The sequence below is a fragment of the Mastigoproctus giganteus genome, chromosome 13, assembly GCF_048544385.1.
Source record: "Mastigoproctus giganteus isolate SK-2022 chromosome 13, ASM4854438v1, whole genome shotgun sequence".
In the NCBI taxonomy this organism is placed as follows: domain Eukaryota; kingdom Metazoa; phylum Arthropoda; class Arachnida; order Uropygi; family Thelyphonidae; genus Mastigoproctus; species Mastigoproctus giganteus.
The window spans coordinates 52,740,211-52,752,260 of NC_143587.1; the positions used below are offsets into that span (position 1 = coordinate 52,740,211).

The 12,050-nt window shown below is 37.8% G+C and overlaps 1 protein-coding gene across 1 annotated transcript in view; it reads left to right on the forward strand.

Moving 5' to 3' along the window:
- The first annotated feature begins 847 nt into the window (after positions 1 to 847).
- Positions 848 to 12,050, forward strand: part of LOC150076055 (ubiquitin carboxyl-terminal hydrolase 12/46 homolog) — a 94,019-nt gene continuing 82,816 nt past the window's right edge. The window contains exon 1 of the mRNA XM_090387243.1: positions 848 to 912. The gene's annotated coding sequence lies outside the window, so the exon portion shown is untranslated. The remainder of the gene's footprint in view (positions 913 to 12,050) is intronic.

Sequence of the window (12,050 nt, forward strand, 5' to 3'; positions counted from 1 at the left end):
AGGTTTGTCGCACTTGTAGTGAATCACCCTGTATATATTCTTAGTAAAGGGGCTCTGAAAAATGTTTCTGTGGGGCGTTGAAATACTTGGTCCTTCACTGTTAAGAACCTGAGGGGACATGAACTTAAAATCAGGAAATACAGTTATTATTATTATTATTATTATTAACCATATGGTGCAAGGAAGCCTGAGGTTATGCTGCACCAGCCAAAAAAAATTCCCGAGTTACTCTGAGAGAAACAGAAGTAGAAAGGAATCATCAAGAAAGAGAAGAATGATGATATCCAGCTCAGGACTCTGGGTGTGCCAAGTCCATATCACCAGATGTGAGCCCCTGGGGAAAGATGTGAGCCCTTGTCGCACAGATGTCCGAAATTTGCCTTTAGCCAGCCGGTAGATGAACAAACTTCCATCTATCGTTGTGGAAGTTAATATCTTAAATAAATTCAAGGAAGAACTGGAAAAACTTATGGAGCGAATGGATGGTTGAAATGGGAAGTGTTTTTTTTTTTTTTCTTTTTGTTTGTTTGTTTGTTTGTTTGATGCTGTATAACTTGCATTATATGCGTCTGCTAATGCTAAATCTAAAGTGTCTGAAAAAAGATGTATGCACATTTTCATCATAAATGTGAAATGGATCTGCATATTTTTGAGATACTCTGCATACTATTTGGTATAGAAGACACTCTTTTATATACCAATTTATTGAATAGCGCAAAATTTTGCTGCATTTCAATTTTGAAGTATGGCAGGCTTAATGATACAATATCTACTGATATTTTCCTTAGCTACTGATGACATATGTACTACAGTTTGCAAAATTTTTGTTTAAGTGTTTGGAGAAGATGATGGTTTAACCGATCTCCGAGTTGCGCAAGTTTAGTTGTTTGATGTTATATTGGCATCGTAAATGTTTGTTATTATAATTTTTTTTTTTGGTCTTCACGTAAATTTTTGATTTAATAACAATTTAATAGATATGGCAATAAAATCCATTTTACACCCGGTGTACCTCTTTTTCGCTGAGTGAAATAATATCCACGCAGAATTAGTTATACTCGGAATGTTCGCCTTTTATCACAACCTATTAGAAATTTTAGTGAATTATTATTATTTTTTTCATATTCCTAAACTATATATCCACTTATTCCATGGAGTTTACAGAACCTCAATCTTTCTTGATAAGAATACCCTTTTATGCCCTATCTAACCTTGTTGCTCCTCACTACTCTTTCGAACACATCTATACCCTTCCTAAAATAAGGTTTCCAAAACCATATCAGTACTCAAGATATCATCCCATGTATTTTTCTTCTATGCCATTGAACTCATCAGTTCATATGACATTCATGTTGGTTTAAACCTGAACATTATCTCTTATTTGGTTTAAAAAGCTTAGTAGCACACATGATTACTTCTTATTTGGAATATGAATTTGTTAACATCAGTTAATAAAAACCGATGTTTTTAAAACATCATAAAAATGCCAGTTAACACGTTAAAAACTGATGTTAACAACATCAGTTGATGATGTATCTCACTGAAAAGAGTTTTTTTAGCATGTCCTGCATTTGTAAACAGAATGGACTGAGTTTATTGAGTTTGGGATACAATTGAATAGAAGGGATGAAATGTTAGCAGAAAAATCTATAAATTCTGGGCACACCCACAAGTGAGCAACCTGATGTTATCAAAAACCACCATACCTTATTAACCAAGTTGGTGGTATGGTAGTTTTGCCATTGAATGTTGTGATGTGGTTTGGAAAACAGTTTGTGGGGAAATATGTGAGCTAATAGTTTAATGGCAGCCATAAGTCGAGCCGGAATTGATTCTTGCATTTTTCTATTGGAATATAAAGTAGCCTGGAAAGTGGGGTATTACAAGGCCTGGTGGGATGTTCAGGTGAGACTGACAGTTATATTTTTTGCAAATGATTGACAAGTGGCTTTGCAACTCATCATTCAGAAAAACAATCTGAAATTAGCTAGATTAATTCTTTGTAGAGGTTTTTTGTTAATTTGGCTGTAACTAGGTAGTCTCAGATAGAAGTGGAATTGTTTCTTTCTTCTAGAAGCAGGATTTTCCTCTGATGTATGTGAATAGTTGGTCAAAATTTGTACTGGCCTAGTTTGTATGAATTTAAGTAAGGTTTGGGCAGGTATCTAGATGAAATGAAACAACAGTGGGTTTTTTTTTGTTGTTTTTTTAAAGCAGCATTGCCTGACTGTTTGCTATTTTAGTTCATTTAATATAATATTTTGTATATATTGCTGACAGCATTCTATTTGATATATATCCAGTTTTTAAAAACTCAGCAAAACTGAAATCAAATCAGCTATGATATGTATTTATGAATGTTACTAAGCATTTTTTTAAAATTGTATATTGTTAGAGCCATCCCTTCCATAACTTTATAAATCTATTATTTAGATAATTGGTTTTTAAGAGATTTTTTATTTGTGTTATTGTTAAGATAGCAAATAAAAATGTATACCTTTAAGAAAAGCAAGCAAATCACTAATCATTTTAAAAGATTTTAGGGGTAGGAATGCAGTTAAATAAATAATATTGAAACATTAGGTGAGGTGTTATAGGTGTTGCACCACTGTTAAAAGGATGTGAGAATATAAGATAAGGGTTCTTCAAATAATAAAAATCAAATGTCGATGATGTGAGAATAGAAGATAAGGGTTCTTCAAATAATACAGGGAAAATGTGTTGTAGAGGTTATCAAAATCACTCACTTGGCATACAATTTAGGCACCTACAATTTAAACAATGCTATTACCATAGTTTGTTCATATCCATTGCCCATTTGAAAATGCTCTCCTTTTAGAGCACTGTTCAATACATAATCACTGAAGGAAAAATCCTGACTGTTGGGAAGATGCCTAAGCTGTGTCCTTCCTAATGAAATTTAGCAAGTGTGGTCTTTGTAATCCACACCACATGAGAAATGAATTGCCTTGTGGTGATGCAAAACCAACTACAACTTTCCACTCAATATCTGGATGCCTGACCTTTACTGTATACGATCCCCATATCATGTGGAAAAGACCAGAGTTTGAGTCCTGTCGATGACGTGAGGAATTGTTATGGGCCTTTTCACAAAACATGGCTGAGTTAGTTTGTCTCAGGCGAAGGTAGCATGGTTTTTTCTCCCAGAAAGTTGGGTTTTTCGTCCAGCAAACAGAAAAACGACAACACACGCAATTTACAGACAGTATACATGGAGCAATATGGCTTAGTCACTAATGTTCCTACAAAAAAAACCCTACTATTACTACTGTGTACAATGGAAAAACATAACACAGTATCAGCTCATTTACTCTATGCTGCAATAAGATTGGAAGAAATTTTTAAAAGCACTTATGAAAGTACATCAAAGCTTGCCAAGATAACCCTATCTCATCTGCACCTAGCATCTTCAAAGATTACTGCATTTGTGAAATAAAATGCAGAAAGGGTAGAATATGATAGAGGAGGCAATTATATTTTTACAGGAACCACAATTAAAAATAATTTATTTTAATCTTAATGCTACAACAAAGAAGAAAGCTAATCAGATTGGACCCTTGTGCACTGGGTGTGAAAAAGTCTTAGATAACCCAGCTGATGTTGTGTATGAATTGAATAGGTATTTTGCATTGGTTTTTACTGATGAACGACCCTTCATGCTGAGAAGAGGCTGTTCGATTGAGGCTGAGCCATATGAAATAAGTGATGTAATTATAGATGACTGTTTATTATGAAAACTTTTGTGCATAAAGGCAAGTAAGGCTCTTGCAGTTGATGGCATATACCCTGTACCGACCGGGCTAGCCGAGTGGGTAAAGTACCTGCCCGGCAACCCAAAGGTCGCGGGTTCGATTCCCGCCTCGGGCTTGAATCAAAGTACTGCAAAAACCTTGGGAGGTGCAATATGGCCACAGAAGCCGATGCGCCAACAACTACCAAATCAAAAAAAAAAAAAAAATATACCCTGTAGTTTTGAGGGAGAGCGCAGGGGAGTGTATTGACCCATTAAGGTTAATTATGAGGGCATCTTTGGACTCGGAAGATTCCTTTGGATTGGAGAAGTGCCTATGTATTGCCAATTCATAAAAGCGGTTCTAAGAGTGAAGTTTGTAACTACAGACCAGTTAGTCTGACTTCAGTGGTAAGAAAAATCTTAGAGGCAGTGATTGAGAGTGCAATTCAGGGACACACTATGACTTTGTTAAGGGGAAAATCATGTTTAACTAACTTAGTAGGCTATTTTGACACGGTTACTTATGAGTTGGATTTAGGGAACAATCCAGCTTGGCATAGTTTGGATTTTAGCAAAGCAGTTGACTGGGTCCCTCATGAGAGGTTACTGTATAAGCTTGAACAGGTTGGGTTTATTGATAAGATTCTAAGATGGATTGCTGGGTGGCTGTAGGGCAGAAGGCAGAGGATTGTGATTAATAGATATTTTACAGATTAGTATAATGCCAGGAGTGGAGTCACTCGAAGATTGGAGTCACTCAAGGATCGGTTCTTGGATCACTGTTGTTTCTTGTTTTCATTAATGACATCAATGAAGGGATAGAAGGTGTGATGTCAAATTTGCAGATGACGTAAAGATTGGCAAGGTCCTTAATGATCAGTGCCAAGCAGCAGTACTTCAGGATGACTTGAATAGACTTCTTCAAAGGTGGTCAGAGAAGTGACAGCTATTATTTAATGCTGCTAAATGCAAGGTTTTACACTTGGGGAATAGCAACCCACAAATAAATTATACGCTTGGTGGGACTGAATTAAAAACAGTGGAGTACGAAAGGGATCTGGGAGTTGTAATATGAGCAGTTACAAAGTTTTATGAACAGTATAAACAGGCAGCCAGGAAAGCCCATGGTGTCCTATCAGTGATTTATCAAACATTATCCTGTAGAGATAGGGAGGTCATAATCCCACTGTATAAGGCAATCATAATACCATATTTGGAATGCTGTGTTCAAGTATGGAGACCCCATCTGTAAAAAGACAGTGAGCTTCTTAAACTGGTCCAAAGACTAGCAATTCGAATGGTGAGATCAGAAGAAGGATGACTGTTTGAGGAAAACTCCGATTATGTGGGCTACAGAGCTATTTTTTAGCAACCAGGCAAATCAGAGGTGACCTGATTGAGATTTATAAGGCTCTAAGAGGGATTGGTAAAATGAATGAAGGTAAGGTGGAATTTTCACTGTTATAAAGAATTCCAGAACTAGGGGGTCATAAATTCAAATTGCAGGACTTGAGATTTAGATTAGATTGTAGGAAGTTTTCTTTAAGCCAGCGAGTCATCGATAGCTGGAACAACTTGCCCTCGTATGTAGTTGAGGCTGACAGTTCTATTAAATTTAAAGGTCAACTGGATTACTACTTTTAATTTTTTTTTTTTTTTTTTTTTTTGCTAGTGCAGCAAAAGCCTGTGGCTTAATTGCACTGTATGGCGAATATGCTAACTCTTACAATGTATACTGTTTTTAAAGAGAATTCAACGTTCATTGTGATGAATTGTGGCAGAAATTTTTTGGAAATATTCCTTGGTTGTGTGTTATAGGCCTAATGAATTTGATGAGTATAATGAGAAATTGTGCAGAGAACTAGAGTGGGCCAGTAAATCAGTGTCTTATAATGGGGGATTTTAATTTCACAGAGATTGACTGGAATTTGTGGGTTTATTGGACGATTGTTTTCTACAGCAGCATGTTCTGGAGGCAACTTGAGGGAGTAATACTCTTGATCTGATTATCAGTAGTGATTCTTCATGCATTAGGAATCTGCAGATAAAGGAACCACTAGGTGGCCGTGATCACAGTGTGTGAAGTGGGATTTACTCAAAGAGGTAACTACCATCAGGGGTAAAGAGAAGGGTTTTTGCTTTCGTAAAGGTGACTACAGTGGTCTGAGACAGTATTTAAATTCTATATGGTTGGACCAACTGATAATGTTACCAACAGAAAATTAAAAATGGGAAGCATTCAAAGAATTAATCTTTAAAGCTACTAGGCTTTTCATGCCAACTAAGAAATATTGTTCAAGATTTAGGCATAAATGGATGTCAGATGAACTAATTAGACATGTGGCAGAGAAGAAAAATGCATGGGATACATATAAATTAACAGGTGACACAGAAGCCTATGATAGATATAAGGTGGTCTGTAACCAAGTCACAAAGGTGGTTAGGCAGGCAAAGGCAGATTACGAGAAATCTTTGGCAAAGGATGCAAAGAAAAACAGCAAAGAGTTATTTACTTATGTAAACTCTAGAAGGAAGGGGATGAATCAGATTGGTCCACTTGATATTGATGGTTCAACTGTTGATGATCCTGCTCAGGTAGCTAACAAACTAAATGAATATTTTGCGTCGACATTCACACATGAGGAGTTATTCAGTGAGGGGAATGCCAGAGGTGTATTTAACTCTGGCAGTAAGCTGGAGAATCTTGTAATAACTGAGAGTAAAGTGGAGGAGAAATTGTTGAAGATTGTTGGAAATTGTTGGAGAAATTGTTGAGCAGATGGGCTTCGAGGTGGCAAATGAAGTTTAACATTGACAAATGTAAAGTACTACATATGGGAAACAGCAACCCCAGAGCAACGTATCAACTCTGTGGTACTACACTGACAGTGGTAGAGAATGAAAGGGACCTGGGGGTGGTTGTGCAGGCAGATATGAAGTTCTCTAAGCAGTGCAGACGGGCTGCAAGAGTAGCTCATGGTGTATTGTCAATGATATATAGGAATTTTTCTAGCAGGGATAAGGAGGTGATTATTCCCTTGTATAAGGCAATGGTCAGGCCACACCTAGAGTACTGTATACAGGCCTGGAGGCCTCATTTCAAGAAGGATGTAGAGCTGCTGGAACGAGTACAGAGAAGGGCAACTAGATTGGTGAATGGGACAAAGGGGTGCTCTTACGAAGAAAGGCTTAAGTTTCGCGAATTACAATGTCTGGAAACTAGGCACCAGCGCGGTGATCTGATAGAGGTGTACAAAGCCTTGAATGGTTTGAGCATGCTCAATGCTGATGGGATTCTTCCTCTTGCTCAGAATAATCACCTGAGAGGGCATAAATTCAAATTGAGGAAAGACAGATGTAGGATAGATGTGCGGAAATTTGCCTTTAGCCAGCGGGTGGTTGGTAGGTGGAACAGACTTCCATCCCTTGTCGTGGAAGTTGATAGCCTAAATAAGTTTAAGGCTCAGCTGGACAGGTATTTCGAACGAACAGAGGGGTGAAGTGGAAGTGGTTATTTTTATTTATTTATGTTACTTTTTTTTTTTTTTTGGCTGATGCTGCATAAGCTTGCTTTCTTGCATCAAATGCCTCTACTAATGCTAATGCTAAGATAAACATAAGAAAGGCACCTGGGGTTGATGGAATTTATCCAGTTATATTAGAGGAGGCAGCAAAGAAAGTAAGCAAATCCTTAGCCATAATTATGAGAGCTTCCTTGGACTCAGGGGACGTACCCACGGACTGGAGATGTGCAAATGTGACCCCAATCCACAAAGGAGGATCAAAGGGAGACACAGGTAATTATAAACCTGTTAGTTTAACCTTTGTTCCATGGAAATTAATGGAGGCACTGGTTAAAGAAGCATTGCAGGATCATCTAGACAAGACTTCAGTTATAGCTTGGACAGCATGGGTTTGTTAAGGGGAAGTCTTGTCGGACCAATTTGATTGCATACTATGATGTAGTCACAAAGGAACTGGATGCAAAGAATAATTTTGATATCGTATATTTGGATTTTAGAAAGGCTTTTGATACTGTTGCACATGGAAGACTGCTGCACAAATTGGAGCAGTGTGGAATTGGAGGCAAATTGCTGCAATGGATAAAGGGATGTTTGAGTGGGAGAGGACAGAGTGGGAATCAGTGGACACTGCTCTTCATGGACTAATGTTATTAGTGGAGTCCCCCCGGGTTCAGTGTTGGGTCCATTGTTGTTTTCTGTATTCATTAATGATATTGATGATGGTATATCAGTCTTAATGTCCAAGTTTGCAGAAAATACGAAGGTTGGCAGGGTTGTTATTGACAGTATGCTGCTGCAACAGGATCTAGAAAAGTTGAGCAGATGGGCTGAGATGTGGCAACTGAAGTTTAACATTGACAAATGTAAAGTACTGCATATGGGAAGCAGTAACCCCAGAGTAATGCATCAACTGTGTGGTACTACACTGACAGTGGTAGAGAGTTTAAAGGACCTGGGGGTTGTTGTGCAGGTAGATATGAAGTTTTCTGAGCAGTGCAGATGATCTGCGAGAGTAACTCATGGTGTCTTGTCATTGATATACAGGACTTTTTCTAGCAGGAATAAGGAGGTGATCCTCCCCTTGTATAAGGCAATGGTCACGCCACACCTTGAATACTGTATACAGGTCTGTAGGCCTCATTTTAAGAAGGATGTAGAGCTGTTGGAATGAGTACAGAGAAGGGCAACAAGATTAGTGAATGGAACAAAGGGTTGCTCTTACGAAGAAAGGCTTAAGTTTTATAGCTTATAGTGTCTGGAGACTAGGCACCTGTGAGGTGATCTGATTGAGGTGTATAAAGCCTTGAATGGTTTGAGCCTGCTCTATGCTGATGGGATTCTTCCTCTTGCTCAGATTAATCACCTGAGAGGGCATAAATAAATTCAAATTGAGGTAAGACAGTTGTAGGATAGATGTGTGGGAGTTTGCCTTTAGCCAGCGGGTGGTTGATTGCTTGGAACAAACTTCCATCTCATCTGTCATAGAAGTTGATAGCTTAAACAGATTCAAGGCAGAACTAGACAAACATTTGGAGCGAGTGAATGGGTGAAATGAGAAGGGGTGTGTGTTTTTTTTTTTTTTGGCTGATGCTATATAAGCTTGCTTTCTTGCATTATGTGCCCTTGCTAATGCTAATCAAAGATAAATGCAAGCAGACCAATATATCTGGATATGTTGCAGGTATTCTCTGATGGTGGAGAGCTTTGTTTCTGACTTATAATGGTGGTGCCCTGTTTCATCTCCAGCAGCAGTACACTTCAGAAAGTTGATCCCTTTTTACTGATAAAATATAAAGCATGTTGCAAGCAGAGATAGCGATGTACACATTTTCTGGTTATCTCTGTGGAATTTACAGATTATCACATAAACTCATATTGTGCAGTCTTCAGTTATGCAAGTAGTCATGTACCAACACTGATTTTTAACACTCTCACTACTTCTTGAACCATGCAGTAATTTATTTCCACTAGATGATTCACTCTTGCAGTTGTTTCGATTGTTCAGGACAGTTAGGATCATCTGTATTGTGACATGGCCACCATGGATTAATGAAAGTTTTTGTATTGTTTGCATAATTTTAGACAGTTGCTTACATCTGATTGTGTTCCCATTAAACAGAAAATTTCATCCAGAGGTACTCGTGCAGTCAGAAACTACATTACAATATAATGTATTGATTTTCGATTAATCCAGTAGTTACACAGTCTCACATACCCTGTTTTACAGGATACTATATGCATCAAACCTATGTGCATAGAGGCCATTAGTGGATTTTTTTTTTTTTAATTTCATATAAAGAATCCCTTAATTATTAAAATAAAGAAAATTTATATTTTCTCTGTTAGAATGAATAGAAGGGTTAGTAGATACTTCTTATCTTATATTCTAATATATGATCACCTCTGTGATGGGATAATAGTAGCAGTCCTTGCATTTGGAACAGTGGCTGCAATTACTGTTCTTTAACATTGTAGAAAAGACCTGGGTTTGATTCTTTTAAAGATGGGAGGAATTTAATAAGTTTTTTTTTTTTTTTCCCTTAAAACCTGCAGTGCTTTGGGTTAGGATTGCTTACCTTTTTGTTTTTTAAAACTTAAGATTTTTGTTATACTTATTTTAAACAACCCAACCTAGGAAGATATGTATAAAACCAATAACAACAACATGGAAGAGATTGAGTCACTGATATGGAAAGGACTGTATTCAAATCCTATCAACCATGCAGAGAACTTATTGAGGTCATTTCACATTATTTGGATGAGATAATGAGTCACAAACAGAGGTGTAGGATGTTCATGGGTTTTTCCCGTTTTTTTTTTTTTTTTTTTTTTCTTTCTGCAAACAGGCAAACCAATCATAGAATATAGAAAACACATTTTACAGACAAGATTTACTGATGTCTCTCATGGCTGAAGTGACTGTTTGTTCAACTTCCCACTCCAATTCCAAGGCCCACTTTTTAAATTCTGCTTTCATACTTAACCACTCTATTTATCACTTTGTGATAGGTGGAGTTGTTAAGCATGAAATACATTATGCTTACCAGGAATGAATGCAGTTTTTCTCCGGAGAATAAAATTTGGAATACTGAGATAATTAAAATGTAAATGATAAGCTACAACTTTCTACATTTTTACAAATATTCTGATTTTTATATTTACAAAATCAAATGCCCTGTTATAACTAATCCACTTTGGATGGCAAAAGATCTGACCACTTTATTTATGGCCTGAGTTTCCTTTGCACTGATCCATAAATGGGCCAATGTCAAATCAGGCATTGCTTCCCATACTAGCCGTAAACTTCTGAAACAGTAACCTTGGAAAATGCTTACTTATAATGTATTTATAATGATGTATTTACTTATAATGATGTATTTCACTGATAATATACACTGAGTGATCACTGAATTATGACCACCCCTATGAAAACTGAATGTGATCCGTTGACCATGTGAGGTACGAGAGTACACAGTTAGCGACCTATGTAGCATAGATGAAGTGTCAGTGGTTCAGTAGGTAGTAAATTCCGAGCGTGGTGGGTAAAAGGAAGGATTTATCAGACTTTGATAAAGGACAAATTGTGGGAGTTCAACAAGCTGATGCTTCGATTTCCCAAACAGCTGAGCTGGTGGGGTGTTCGAGAGCCGCCGTTGTTAAAGTGTACAAGGACTGGCGTCAAAATGGTCAAAGAACAACCTGATGGCAAAACTGCAAAGTTCAGCTAAAGGTTGATTTTAGAGGTGAGCACCGGGTCCGACGACTCCTAAAGGCAAACAGACGCAGCACTGTTGAAGAGTTGACTACCCAATACAACATGGGCCAACCCAGAACAATATCTGGCATGACCATGCATCGCACGCTCACACGTATGGGCTATACCAGCAGACGACCCCTACGGCATCCTCTCCTAACCAATAATGGATTTAGGGAATAATTTCAACATTGTTTATTTAGATTTCATCAAAGCTTTTGACTCAGTCCCACATGAGCAGTTGCTTTATAAGCTGGAACAGGTTGGAATCACTGGGGAAATCCTTAGATGGATAGCAGGATGGTTTCAGGGCAGGAGGCAGAGGGTTGTGATAAATGGCTATTCCTCAGATTGGGTTGATGTAAGAAATGTGGTTCCCCAAGGATCAGTATTAGGACCACTGTTGTTTTAATTTTCATAAACGACATCGATGAAGGGATGGAGAGTGTGATGTCTAAATTTGCAGATGATGTTAAAATTGGTAGAATAGTTAATGATCACTGTCAAGATGAGCTTCTTCAGAGAGACCTAGATAGACTTCAGGAATGGTCAGAAAAATGGCAGCTATGCTTTAATCCAACAAAGTGTAAGGTATTACACCCGGGAAACAGTAATCCCAAAATAACTTATTCACTTGGTGGAGTTCAACTAAACCCAGTACTGGAGGAAAGGGACTTGGGCGTTACGATACGGTCAGACATGAAATTCTCTGAGCATTGTAAACAGGTTGCAAGGAAGGCCCATGGTGTCCTATCGATGATCTATCGAACTTTTGCAAGTAGAGATAGGGACGTGATAATCCCATTATATAAGGCTTTTGCTAGACCACACTTGGAATACTGTGTTCAAGTATGGAGACCGCACCTAAAGAAAGACATCGAGCTTCTTGAAAGGGTGCAAAGACAGGTAACTCGCCTGGTGAGATCGGCAAAAGGGCGTTCTTATGATGAAAGACTTCAAATATGTGGGTTGCAGAGTTTGGAAACTAGACACTTTAGAGGAGATTTGATTGAGGTTA